General features: G+C 42.1%; 2 long non-coding RNA genes across 3 annotated transcripts in view; both read left to right on the top strand.

Moving 5' to 3' along the window:
• LOC149128633 (uncharacterized) overlaps positions 1-14,237 on the top strand; it is a 92,502-nt gene that overhangs the window by 33,082 nt on the left and 45,183 nt on the right. The window lies entirely within an intron of this gene.
• Positions 5,444-7,668, top strand: LOC149128634 (uncharacterized). Its single transcript, XR_016213444.1, has 3 exons — positions 5,444-5,984; positions 6,084-6,170; positions 7,052-7,668. It is a non-coding gene; the product is annotated as an uncharacterized LOC149128634 (long non-coding RNA).

Below are 14,237 nucleotides of genomic sequence, written 5' to 3'. Positions count from 1 at the left end.
CTTACTGCATCTTAAGAAAAGTCAGTCGACACCTTCATAAGTAGATCACTGAGGCAGTGTTCAAGAAACAGTTTTCAGTCAGTCAGTGAATGTAAGGAGGTGTACAGTGTGACGGTGTCATGGATGATTAATGGAGCAGTGCATAGCCTGCGTTCATTCAGAGTGGCTGTGATCATTTCTGACATGATGTTGTGGACAAATACGCAATAAAAAATAAAAACCAAAAAAAAAAAGAATAACTGTGTATTGATTACAGTATTCAACCAAAAGTATTAAGTAGAAGAAACAAAAAATTACTAAGAAGGATAACGTAGTACGTTGTTCATCAACAGTCAGGGTAAGCGCTGATCAAGTCACCGTTTCTCATAGTGTTCATTTCACTTTAACAGGTTTCCTTTTTGGTGCTCAGTTAGTTGTCACCGATCAGGGAGAACATATGATATTTGTCCCTTTGCGACTGGCTTATTTTACTCTGCATAATGTTTTCGAAATTCCTAACAGGGATCACTATTCAGTTGAAATTCAAACACCTAAGAATAATTGTGTGTTAATTACAGAGTTCAACCAATTGTACTAGAACAGAAAAATACTAACATGGATAAAGTATTACAAGTATTACATTGTACATCAAAAGACAGGACAACAGCTGATCAAGTCACTGTTTCTCATCGTGTCCATTTTACTTCAACAGGTTTCCCCTTTGGTGTTCAGTTAGTTGTCACCAATCAGGGAGACCATATAATATTTGTCCCTTTGGGCCTGGCTTAGTTCACTCAGCATAATGTTTTCCAGACTCCTCCATCTTGTTGCAAAAGACCGGGTTTCATTGTTTTTGACTGCTGGATAGTATTCTATAGAGTACATGCCCCATAATTTCTTTATCCATTCTACTTTTGATGGGCATTTGTGTTGGTTCCAGGTCTTAGCTATTGTGAATTGATTGAGCTGCAATAAACATTAATGTGCAGACAGCTTGTTTGTTTGCCAATCTCATTTCCTTTGGGTAAATTCCAAGGAGTGGGATGGCTGGGTTGAACAGTAGGGTTATCTTCAGGTTTCTGAGGAATCTCCAGACTGACTTCCATAGTGGCTTCACCAGTTTGCATTGCCACCAACAGTGGGTTAGTGTCCCTTTTTACTCACATCCTCTCCAGAATCTTTTGTTGGTAGATTTCTGAATGTGAACCATGCTAACCGGGGTAAGGTGAAACCTCATTGTGGTTTTGATTTGCATTTCCCTGATTGCTAGTGATCTTGAACATTTTTTCATGTGCCTGTTGGCCATTTGGATTTCTCTTTGAAAAATGTCTATTGAGGTCCTGGGCCCATCTCTTAAGTTGGTTGTTTGTTTTGATGTTGTGGCGTTTCTTGATCTCATTGTTGATTCTGGTTATCAACCCTTTATGTGTTGCATAGTTTGCAAATATTTTTCCCATTCTGTCGGTTGCCTCTTCACTCTCCTGACTATTTTTTTGAAGTACAAAAACTTCTCAATTTGATGCAATCCCAAATGTTAATTTTGGCTTTGACTGCCTGTGCTTCTGGGGTATTTTCCAAGAAGTCTTTGCCAGTACCTATATCTTGCAGGGTTTCTCCAATGCTTTCTAATAATTTGATGGTGTCAGGTCATAGATTTAAGTCTTTAATCCATGTTGAGTGGATTTTTGTGTAAGGTGAAAGGTAGGGGTCTTGCTTCATGCTTCTACCTGTGGAAATCCAATTTTCACAGCACCATTTATTGAATAGACTGTCCTTACTCCAGGGATTGGTTTTGGATCCTTGATCAAATATAAGTTGGCTGTGGATGTTGATTGATTTCTGGTGTTTCAATTCTGTTCCATTGGTCTATCCATCTGTTTCTGTATCAGTACCATGCTCTTTTGATAACAACTGCCCTGTGGTATGTCCTGACATCTGGTATTGTGATGCCTCCAACTTTTTTTTTGTTGTACAAGATTGCTTTAGCTATTCGAGGTCTCCTGTGTCTCCATATGCATTTCAGCATCATTTTTTCCAGATCTGAGAAGAATGTCTTTGGTATCTTGATTGGTATTGCATTGAATGTATAAATTGCTTTTGGGAGAATGGACATTTTCATGATGTTGATTCTTCTAATCCATGAGCATGGAAGATTTTTCCATTTTTTGGTATCCTCTTCCGTATCTTTCTTTAAGGTTTTGTAATTTTCATTGTAGAGATCCTTAACATCCTTGGTTAAATTTATTCCAAGGTATTTGATTGTTTTTGTAGCTATTGTGAATGGGATTGATCTTGGAAGTTCTTTCTCAGCCGTGTCATTGCCTGTGTATATATAGGCTGTTGATTTTTGTGCATTGATTTTATATCCTGCTACTTTGCCAAACTCCTCTATGAGTTCCAATAGTCTCTTAGTAGAGTTCCTTGGGTCCCCTAAGTAAAGAATCATATCATCTGCAAAGAGGGATAGTTTGAGTTCTTCCTTCCCAATTTGTATCCCTTTAATTTCTTTTTCTTGCCTAATAGCTCTGGCTAGAACCTCCAGAACTATATTGAATAGCAGTGGTGAGAGTGGGCATCCCTGTCTGGTACCAGATCTCAGTGAAAATGCTTCCAACTTTTCCCCATTCAATAGGATGTTGGCCGTGGGTTTTTCATAAATTGCTTTGATTGTATTGAGGAATGTTCCTTCCATACCCAGTTTGCTTACAGTTTTCATCATGAAAGGGTGTTGTATTTTATCATATGCCTTCTTGGCATCTATTGAAATAATCACATTGTTTTTCTTCTGTAGTCTGTTAATGTGGTGTATCACATTGATTGTTTTACGCACATTGAACCATCCCTGCATGCCAGGGATAAATCCCACTTGGTCTGGGTGGATGATCTTTCTGATGTGTTGTTGCATTCTATTGACCAGAATTTTATTGAGGATTTTTGCATCTATGTTCATCAGGGATATTGGTCTGTAATTCTCTTTCAATGCTGCATCTTTTCCCAGCTTAGGAATTAAGGTGATGCTGGCTTCATAGAAAGAATTTGGGAGGACTCCCTCTTTTTTGATTGTTCTGAATGTTTGAGAAGAATTAGAGTCAGTTCTTCTTTAAATGTCTGGTAGAATTCAGCAGTGAATCCGTCTGGTCCTGGGCTTTTCTTTGTTGGGAGGGCCTTTATTACTGTTTCAATTTCTGTCTCAGTTATGGGTCTGTTTAGGTTTTCTATGTCTTCATGGTTCAATTTAGGTAGGTTGCATGTGTCCAGGAATCTATCCATTTCTGATAGGTTTCCCTGTTGCTGGCATACAGGTCGTTGTAGTAATTTCTGATGATTCCTTTTATTTCTGTGATGTCTGTTGTTACATTTCCTTTTTCATCTCTGATTTCATTGATTTGGGTCTTTTCTCTTCTTTTTTTTTAGTTAGTTGGGCCAATTGGGTGTAAATTTTGTTTATTTTTTCAAAAAACCAGCTCCTCATTTGGCTGATTTTTTGTAATTTTTTTGGGATTCAATACTGTTAATTTCTTCTCTGAATTTAATTATTTCTCTTCTCCTACTAGATTTGGGTCTGGTTTGCTGCAGATTTTCTAGATCCATGAGATGCACTGAATGCTCATCTATTTGGTAACTTTCCAATTTCTTGATGTAGGCACCTATTGATATAAACTTTCCTCTTAACCCTGCTTTTGCTGCATCCCATAAGTTTTGGTATGTTGTGCTGTTATCCTCATTTACTTCCAGAAAATTTTTGATTTCTCTTTTAATTTCTTCTATGACCCATTGTTCATTCAGGAGCATGTTGTTCAATCTCCCTGTGTTTGCATACGTTCTAGGTATTCCTGAGTTGCTAATTTCCAAACTTCATTCCTTTATGGTCTGAGAAACTGCATGGTATGATTGTAATTCTTTTGAATTTGCTGAGACTTGCTTTATGGCCTAGTATGTGGTCAATCCTAGAGAAGGTTCCATGTACTGCTGAGGAGAATGTAAATGCTTTCTGTGTAGGATGAAAAGTTCTGTAGATATCTGTTAGATCCATTTGGGCTATAGTGTCATTTAAACCTACTGTCTCCTTGTTGATCTTCTGTCCTGTTGATCTGTCTATTTCTGAGAGTGGAGTATTGAAGTCCCCCAGTACTATTGTAATGGGGTCTAAATCTCCCTTTAAGTCCCTTAACAAATCTTTTAAATAAACCTGTGCCCAGTAGTTAGGTGCATATATGTTGATAATCATTGTATCTTCCTGTTGAATTGATCCCTTGATCATTATATAGTGCCCCTCTTTGTCTCTCTTAACAGTTTTGGTGGTAAAGTTCACGTTCTCTGATATTAAGATGGCTACATCCACTCTTTTTTCATTTCTGTTGGCACGGTATATCTTTTTCCAGCCTTTCACTTTCAGTCTGTATGCATCTTTGCTGGAAAGATGTGTTTCTTGTAAGCAGCAAATAGATGGGTTTTGTTCCTTTACCCAGTCAGCCAATCGGTGTCTTTTAACTGGACACTTCAGGCCATTAACGTTCAATGTGACTATTGCTAAGTAGTAACTTTGCCCTGCCATTTGCCAAAGATATTTTCTAATATATGTTTTGAACTTCCTGTGATCTTTTGCTGTGAGGTTTCCTTCCTTTACCTTCTTTCATATTGATGACCGTGTTTGTGTGTTTCTGTGTGTAACGCATCTTTAAGCATCTTTTGCAGGGCTGGACGAGTGGCAACAAATTCTTTCAATTTCTGTTTGCTATGAAAGGTCTTTATTTCACCTTCATTCACAAATGATAGCTTAGCAGGATATAATATTCTGGGCTGGCAGTTGTTCTCTCTTAGTACCTGGGCTATATCTCGCCATTCCCTCCTAGCTTGTAGGGTTTCTGATGAGAATCAGCTGTGAGTCTGATTGGAGATCCTCGGAGAGTAATCTGACATTTCTCTCTTGCACATTTTCGGATCTTTTCTTTATGTTTCACTGTGGTGAGTTCTATTAGCTTCCTGTACTAGGATGTCTCTGTCCTTCTCCAAACCTGGGAAATTTTCTGCTAGTATCTCACTAAAAAGGCCTTCTAATCCTTTCTCCCTCTCCATGTCTTTAGGAACTCCTAGAACTCGAATTTTTGGTTTTTTAATAGTATCTTGAAGATTCCCAACAATATTTTTTTAGATTTCTAATTTCCTCTTCTTTTCTTTGGTCTGACTGTATATTTTCCTGTGCTCTGTCTTCTAAGTCCAATATTCTCTCTTCGCTTCACCCATTCGGTTTTTAAGGCTCTCTAATGTGTTTGTCATTTGATCAATTGAATTCTTCATTTCATTATGATTTCTCATCACTTTTGCAGTTTACTGTTCTACTAGTTGTTTCATTTCATTTTGATTCCTCCTTAATATTTCATTTTGGCGAGAGAGATTTTCTATCTTGTCCATTAAGGATTTCTGTAGTTCAAGAATTTGTTTTTGAGAACTTCTTAATGTTGTTATCAATTTTTTGAGATTCGCTTCTTGCATTTCTTCTATCTCATCATCTTCATAATCTTGAATTGGGGTGTCTATTTCATTTGGGGGTGTCATAGTGTCTTCCTTGTTCTTATTACCTCAGTTTCTGCGTTTGTTGTTTGGCATATTGGAGATATTTGGTTTCTTCTCGTTATCCTGTGACTCTAGATTAAGTGGACTGTCTGCTTTTGATGGATCCTTAGAGGCTGTGATGGGTGTGGCCAGAGAGTTCTGTTTGGTTCTTTAGGGATACGGGTGTGCCAAAGGTGACTCACCCAGATTGTTCTCTCACTTGCTCACTCTCTCTCATTCTCTCTCTCTCTTTTTTTTTCTGACTCAGTTGGGAAGTAATTCCACACAGCTGAGTGGAATTGGGGGTAGTTGATGTATGAAATCTGGCACCTGTGGGTATTTGTCTGGTTACCCCTGGGACCACACAAAGAGTTTATGCAGCCCTCAGTGTGGTCTCAAATTTCTCAATAGTCTCTCCACAGTTTGCCCAAGTTACCGAGTTTGTGTACTTGGTGAGTTCTCTCGCCCTCCCCTCAGATTTTCAGTCTCAGTTCGTTAGCTCCTCACTTTCACTAACTAGGTCTTAACCTCCTGTTATTTCTCCCCACTAGAGTCAGGTTTTTCTGCTTGGTTAATGGCCAGCGCCTCTTTCCATATGTAAAATGGTGCCAACTCTTTGTCTTGCTCGGCTTTGTAAGGTGAGTGGAGAGAGAAGTTAATGTCCGTGCCGGTTCCCCTTATTTGCTTGTTTTTTCTCTCCTCCAGTCTGCCTGGTGAGCTTTCCCCAGTGGGGCTTTCGTTCCCTGTAGGCTTTTTCTGCCTTTCCCCGAAATGTCTTGGGTTACTGAGGTTTTTATCTCACCTCCCCTTCCAGCGCTAGCGCGCAGACTCTGCGGTGTGGCTTCTGCAGCGGTGCAGCTTCTTGGTCTCGGTTTCAGCTTCTGCTTCTGTGGCGGCACAGCTCCCGTGGCTCAGCTTCCATGTGGTGGGTGACCTTGCTCTCCTCGTAGGTCCTCCGTGTCACCTCCACTAGATCCGGGAGAGTTTCCTCTGCAATTTTTCCCTGAGCCCTTTCCTGTGGCTACAGTAACTCCACTTTTATTAAACTGTCTTTTCCTGGACTATCAGTGCGTGCCCTCACTATTCCGCCATCTTGGCTCTGCCTGTTTGTTTTTTTGACAGGCAGAGTTAGACAGTGAGAATGGCTGATCCAAAGCCAGGAGCCAAGTGCCCATATGGGATGCTGGCACTGCAAGCTGGAACTTTAACCCACTGTGCCACAGCGCTGGTCCTGGATCTTTTTAAAATATTTATTTTTCAACATTTTTTCTCCTTACTTGCTAGTATAGCATTCTCCCTTGGTGCTGCTGCTCTCTGTGGACTTGTCCTCCTCAGCCTCTGACTAGAGCACAGCCACCTCTCCAATGCTGACATCCTCTGACACATGTTTCACTCTTCTGTTCTCTCTAAACTGCAGACTCTTGGGCAACCTAACTCTCATGCATAAACTTGCATAGACACACACACCTGAGGACTCCAGAGTCTTGGATTTCAGGTTGTAATTAACTTTCATTTTCAGAGGACTGGTGAACAAAACAAGTCTGGAAGCCAGGGTGTAGCCTTGTGGTTCAGATGCCACATTGGAGTTTCTGGGCTTGATTCCCGGTTCCAGCCCCTGCCTCCAACTTCCTGATCATGCAGACCCTGGGAGCTAGCAAGTGATGGCTCAGATGATTGGGTTCCCTGCTCCTGGGCAAGCCCTGGCCACTGTGGACATTTCAGCAGTGAACTAGAAGGTGAATACCACTTCTCTGTCTACTTGTTCATTTCTTTGCATCTCAAATTAAAAAAACAAAACAAGTATATTTGTATCATCCATTAAAATAGCTTCCTCATTGGAAAAAAGTAGTTTCATTGTTAAATTTGGGGAAAAATAATGCTTCTTGGTTGTAAATGATATTTGAATAATGCATGACTGTAAATCAGACTTCCATAGTGGATAAGGAAGAGAAAGATGGAAGCAATAATTTTTACTTCTGGCTTTGGTACTTGTCATGTAACCTTGAAAAATTCCTTTAAACTCATGGGGCCTGAGTGTCCTTAAAATTACAGGCTCATCGAGTTGAGGCAGGTGGTGTAAGGGGAGGTGGCAGGAAGCTGAGAGCTTTCCTTGTTTCTGTGCCGACAGAACTAAGTGACATTAGCAAGTCATTTGACCCCTCTGGATCTTCCTCCCTTGTGAGATAAGATTGTCTTTATAGTTAAAGGATTTATTCTACACAGTCCTATCTTATGGTAAGGTTCACATGACTGTGAAGTGTTTTATAAACTGGCAGTGTAATAATCAAGTTGACATTGAAGATGAAATGTTAAACAGCATAGAACTTCTAAGGCTTGTAGTTCTATTAGGAGCTACACAGAAACATTTAAGTTCATGGGCATTTTTAAATTTAAAAACAGAATCATTGAATCATTGTTCAGAATCAGTATAGTTACTAAAATTCTTATTTATAGTCACTGAGATTGGTAGTGTAATTACTGATAGCATACTCCTAGTGTTGTATATTTTAGTTTATACAATACTTAGACTATATAAAATATAGGTAGCATGGGAAGTGGGATACACAGCAGTCTCGTAGAATGGCAGATGTCCTAAACAGCACTCTGGCCTCACAATCAGCCCTTAAGGCACTTGGATCTGGCTGAAGAGCCCATGAGAGTATTTTAGGCATGGAAAGCCACTCTGGCAAAAAAGAAAAAAAAGGACCTAAATAAAAGATCTCTGTGAGTGAGATCCCAGTAGAAAGAATGGGCCATCAAAGAAGGAGGTACCTTTTTCTGAAGGGAGGAGCGAACTTCTACTTTGACTATGACCTTGTCTAAATAAGATCGAAGTCAGTGAACTCAAGAGGCTTCCATAGCCTTGGGAACTCATGACTAGAGCCTAAGGAGATTACTGATGCCATAAACAAGAGTGTCAAATTGTTAAGTCAACAACAGGAATCACTGTGTGCTTGCTCCTTTTGTGGGATCTCTGTCCTTAATGTGTTGTCCAATGTGAAGTAATGCTATAACTAGTACTCAAACAGTATTTTACACTTTATGTTCTGTGTGGTGCAAACTGATGAAATCTTTACTTAATATATACTAAATCGATCTTCTGTGTATAAAGATAATTGAAAATGAATCTTGATGTGAATGGAATGGGAGAGGGAGTGGGAGATGGGAGGGGTGTGGGTGGGAGGAAAGTTATGGGGGGAAGCCTTTGTAATCCATAAACTGTACTTTTGAAAATTATATTTACTAAATAAAGTTTTAAAAATTAAAAAAATAAAAAATAAATAAAAATATAGGTAGCAATATTTAATGCTTCTCTTACTTTTACTGGATTGGATTATAGCATACGTTAATAAACCTTTTTTAAAGATTTATTTATGTATTTGAAAGACAGAATTATAGAGAGAGACACATAAATAGACAGAGATGTCTGTCTGCTGATTTACTCCCCAAGTGGCTGCAAGCAGCTGGAGCTGGGCTAATCCAAAGCCAGGTGCTTCTTCCAGGTCTCCCACATGGATTCAGGGGCCCAAGTATTTGGGCCATCTCCTGCTGCTTTCCCAGGCACATTAGCAGGTAACTAGATTAGAAGCAGAGCAGCTGGGACATGAACCAGTGCCCATAAGGTATGCCAGCACTGCAGGTGGTGGCTTTACCTTATATGCCACAGCACCAGCTACAGCCTATTCATTTTAAATTAACTAAAGATTATCCACTGTTCAGGCTCCAGGATTTGGCTTGGCCCAGCCTCTGCTGTTGTGGACATTTGGGGAGTGAACCAGAGGTTGAAAGATCTCTCTTCTTATGTCTCTCCCTATCTAACCTTGCCTTTCAAATAAATAAATGAGTCTTTGAAATAAAAATACATACATACACACACACACACACACACACGGTACCAACACAGTGGGTAAAGCCATGGCCTGCTGTGCCAGCATCCCATATGGGTGCTGATTCAAGTCCCAGCTGCTCCACTTCCAATCTATCTCCCTGCTAATGTGCCAGGGAAAGCGTCAGAAGGTGGCCCAAGTGCTTGAACCACTACATTCATATGGGAGGCCTGGAAGAAGCGCCTGGCTTTAGCTTGGCTCAGCTGAGGCCAATTTGGGAAGTGAACCAGCAGATGGAAGATCTGTCCCTACCCCTTCTCTGTAACTCTGCCTTTCAAATAAATAACAGATTTTAAAATTGGGGGGAAAGGGCAGTTCTGTTGCCTTCCCTTTACCTAGAGTAACATAATCAAAATCTGTTAGGCAAATGAATAAGGGAAATTCTGAGATCATGTATTGACCACAGAAGAGAATGGATTCCCTGTACATTTTCTGGAAGCCCATGCTAGTTGGAACCAAGGGAAGGATAACAAAAAAGGGGAGGCCTATATCCCTCTTATTTGTCTTCTTTGTTCATTGGAGCAGTGGAGAGTTGAGTACTGTAACATTGGTGTTTGTCTCCATACAGTTCACTTCTATTTAGCTGGTTCTTTTTTTTTTTGCATTTCTTTTTTATTTATTTTAAGAGATTTATTTGAAAGGCATAGAGACAGGGGTCTTCCATCTGCTGGTTTGATCCCCCAATGGGCGAGGCTGAAGACCCATGCGCCCCGCCCAGGTCTCCTGCGTGGTGTGGGGTCCAAGCACCTGTCCATCACCGCTGCACTCATTGGCTGGAGTGGGACAGGAAGTGGGGTGGCAGGGACTCGAACTGGCGCCCATGATGTGGGCCCTGCAGGCTGTGGTTGCACCCCCATGCCATGGCACCGACCTTGATAAACCTTTCTTTAAAGTGGAATTAGGGGTAAAAATGGTCTGAGGTACACATGCGGTTCCATTGTGAGAGGGGCTGAGGCCCCGTGGGTGCCCGGGGGCCAACAGGAACACCTGCAGCCTTGGCCCGCAGGTCCTGTGCATCTCCCCTCTGCTTCTGCCCCACCCATGGGCCAGGCCCAGGACCCAGTGGTGCCTCAGGGATTTCTGCCCTGAACTGGTCACTTTAGGTCACTTTGTGATCCCTGACCTCTGCCCAAGGAAGGAAGCAGGAAGTGGCCCAGCAGGCTTCCCCTGACCTCTGGAGCCCCGTGCCGCAGTGCTGGCCCATGACCCGGGGAGCCCACGACCATTCTGGGCCAGCCATTGGGACCTGCGACCCCTGACCCTGGGCCCCAACCCCTTCGACGTCACCACCGCAGCCTGCTATTTAGCTGGTTCTTAATCCTCAAGAAGGGATTTAGGTCAATGTTCTATTCTCATCAAAGACCTTGATGTTTAATAAAAGATTCTGTTAGAATTTTAACCCTGGGTCATTCTAAAGATGTGCTGTGACTTAGGTTTAGAAAAGAGCATCTTCCTTGCCACGCTCATCTCAGCTCTGGGGGCTGTCAGTTCTCCCTGCACAGATTCAGTAATGCATGCTTCTTCTCTACTACAAAGATCTTATGTTGGTCATATTTCCAGTTACCAAAATGAAATCAACTCACACCTGGACTCTGAGTATTCAATGACATTATTTATCAAAATAAATGTATTCAAATATTCAAAGACCACTTCAAAGCTTAGCTGCCTTCAAGAGTTTTTGGCACTTGGAACAGCCACTGTGGTTTTCTACACACGAGCACTCACTATTTTAAATACCATTTAACAATTCAAACATCACTTCCGGTTCAGCAATACACAACAATAGAATGGATGATTCTACATAATAAACAAGTTACATTAGTTTGGACTTAAAACCTAGAACTAAAACCATGTGGTGACATGGATGGATTTAAGGAAAGATGTAGAGCTAGGTAGCTAAGGCCACAGAATCCCAGACCTATTGATTTTAAGTGAGTCTAGATCAACAGCATTCCATTGCATTATCTTCCATCTCAGAGTCCTGCTTTTCCAGCGAGACCCACCCCACTCAGACCACGTATTTCCTGCCTGTGTCTTCCTGGTGGTGGAAGCTGTTCTGATACAGGTATCTCCTGGACAGTCACCAGCTTCCTGATTTACTACCTGAACTGGAATCAACAGTTGTGAGGGATGTTTTTCAAACACCCAGGCTGAATTGAATGTCAGTCTCTGGCAGTCAAAATCTTCTGCCTTAGGAAACAGAACATGTACTCTACTCTGGGGCTCCTTTTTCTTCTCATGGGGTTCTGTGGTGATCGGTGGTTTTCAACACAAGTCCTGCTAGCATTCTGACTCAAAAGAAAGACCAGGGATAAGAGTTCTTTCTGGGGGCTGGTGCTGTGGCATAGCAAGTTACACTGCTGCCTGCAGCACTAACATCCCACATGGATGCCAGTTTGACTCCCAGCTGCTCTACTTCTTCCGCAGCTCTTTGCTGGGTAAAGCAGCAGAGAATGGCCCAATCGCTTGGTCCTCTGCCCCCACATGGGAGACCTGGAGGAAGGGAGTGAACCTCTGTCTTTCCCTCTTTTTTTCTCTCTGTAACTCTGCCTTGCAAATAAATACAACTTCAAAAAGTTATTCTCCATCAAGCAATACACCCTTTTCCAGGCAGCTGTAAAGCTGGGAGTTGTAGCTTCTTGTATATTTTGGATAATAAGAGTTTTGGTTTGAAAGCATGTTCATCTGAAACAAAGATCACTCATTATCCTTTGTTAGAGAAGGGAGCTCTGCTCTTTGAAAGTGAAAATCAGAAGCTGTAATGTGTGATGAGCTTCACCTGCCAGGTAGGGGGATACTTATTTGAAAGCCAGAACACCAGGAGAGGAAGCTTTTCAGATGCCTGGCCCTTGCTTTAGTCTTATGTCTTTGCTTCTTCTGTTGCTTCTTGATGTCAAGAGTGTACACTTTATGCTGAAATGAGGAATTGTGTCTTACCTCTTTGGGGCCTTTTTCTAAGAAGAGTGCATATATTTATCTTGGATATAAGGATAGCTTCTGGGGTGGGTGGATTTTTTTGGAAGTTTTCACAAGCCAGCCAGTAGCCTATATTTTCTTCACAGAATTCAGTTTTTAGAAAAGCCTCCAATACAGCCAGACCATCTGTAGGTAGGGAGGAGAAGGTAGAAAAAGAAAAAGAAACATGAGGAATATGAGGAAACTAATGATCAAATAATCCCTGTGCTTTTCTAGTACTAGGATTAGCTATTCTCTAGTTTTTACTCAATCCTGTAATCCTGCGGATTTAGCTCTTTAAAGACAAAGGTGCCAGTAGGCAAAATACTTAAGTTGGTTCCATACTACTAAAACATAAATACTTCAGTTTGTTTTAATGCCAACAATGTATTTACAGGAGAGGCATAAATCCTCAGGGAACTAAGTCTCTTGCAAACACTGCATGCAATGAAAAGCATCCTCAGCCTCAACCAAGAGCACTGCCATTGTAGAGCTGAAGGGTGATTTATCTTCCCCACCTGGTGTGAATATGCTGAGAAATAAATGGAGATAAACAGAACTTCTAGGTTAAGTCGAATTCTCCTTGGTGAGCTGCTCATTTGAGGACACAGCGTTTCTGCACTCTTGTGATACTTGCAATGGATTAAATTCAAGTCTAATTCACATTTGCTGGCCAGCAGCTCCTGGAATGCTTCTGACCACAACAGTGCTTCCTTCAGGGAAGGTCTGCAAGAGCAGTTCTCTAATGAGTTGTGCTCAGAGCAGTTGCCCTCCCAGCTCAGCAGTGAGCTGTTCAGATTGCAAACACAGGAATCTCAACTTACTTGATGAAAGCTTGCTACCTGCTTTTCTTGCCAATTGTGGCCTTCCCAGGAATGGTGGAGTTTTGCCATAGGTAGCTAAACCCAGTCTTCAATACTCTTAATCTTAAAAAAAAAGACAATTCACTAAGTGGTCATCCTTGAATACACTACTGAGCCTGAATGCATTTTTACCAAATAAAGTCACCTAATAGCTATAAACCAAAAGCCAACAACAGGCTTACCCACCTAATATTACACTCAGTCCCGAAGTACTGAGCAGTTTCATCAGTTCCTCAGAATGTAACTACGCTGTGAGGACTAAAGATAGGACTGCCCAAATTTTAATTATCAATACACTGCACAGCTAATAAAGCAGATGCTGTCTCTGGCCCACAAAAGGAGACAGTTTCCCTGCAAGGTTTACCACAATCGGGAGACATTTTGCTCCTGATGGAACCCGCAGCGGGACTGCCTTGAGCCAGCTCCTCTGCTTCCCTTTCCACCTTCGGTCCTGGATGGGCCAGAGACCACGCACAGGAGGTGCCATCAATCACCCGTGTCCCCCTGTCCACCTGCAACGCTCCTGGGAGGCAGATGCCACAGAACAGTGATTTGTTCCATGATTGCCACTGTGTGAGATCAGCCCATCATGAGAAAATATCCATGGACTCGAATGAGATATCAACGGCAGAAGCACTGCCCCCAGCAGCAGTGCAGGAGGGTGGATGATGCAAGCACAGCACAGCCAGAATCTCTAGGGACCCTGCAGGACTCTGCTGCCCTGGATGCCTACAGCAGGCAGCTGCACAAGGGCCCAGTGCGCCTCCAGAGCCCTCCTACCAAGCCCTTCCCCCTGTTTGCCCATGCAGACCACACAGATGCTGTGTCAGTGAGCAAATCAGCACCACACACTTGGTTTTCCTGCTAAGACTCGGCCATCATTGCTTCCCCAAGTGCAGCACGTTCTGCAAGCCTCAGCCAGCAGGGCTGGCGGGAGAGGTGGGTGGTCACACTCACCAGGTCTGTCTCTTCTTCTCCTGCCCCTCCTGACTCTCGGGTC

The sequence above is a fragment of the Oryctolagus cuniculus genome, chromosome 1 (genome assembly GCF_051225735.1).
Source record: "Oryctolagus cuniculus isolate XC-2025 breed Fujian yellow rabbit chromosome 1, ASM5122573v1, whole genome shotgun sequence".
Taxonomy (NCBI): domain Eukaryota; kingdom Metazoa; phylum Chordata; class Mammalia; order Lagomorpha; family Leporidae; genus Oryctolagus; species Oryctolagus cuniculus.
The sequence above is the reverse complement of the archived record's forward strand: the minus strand, read 5'-3'. Positions and strand labels throughout refer to the sequence as shown.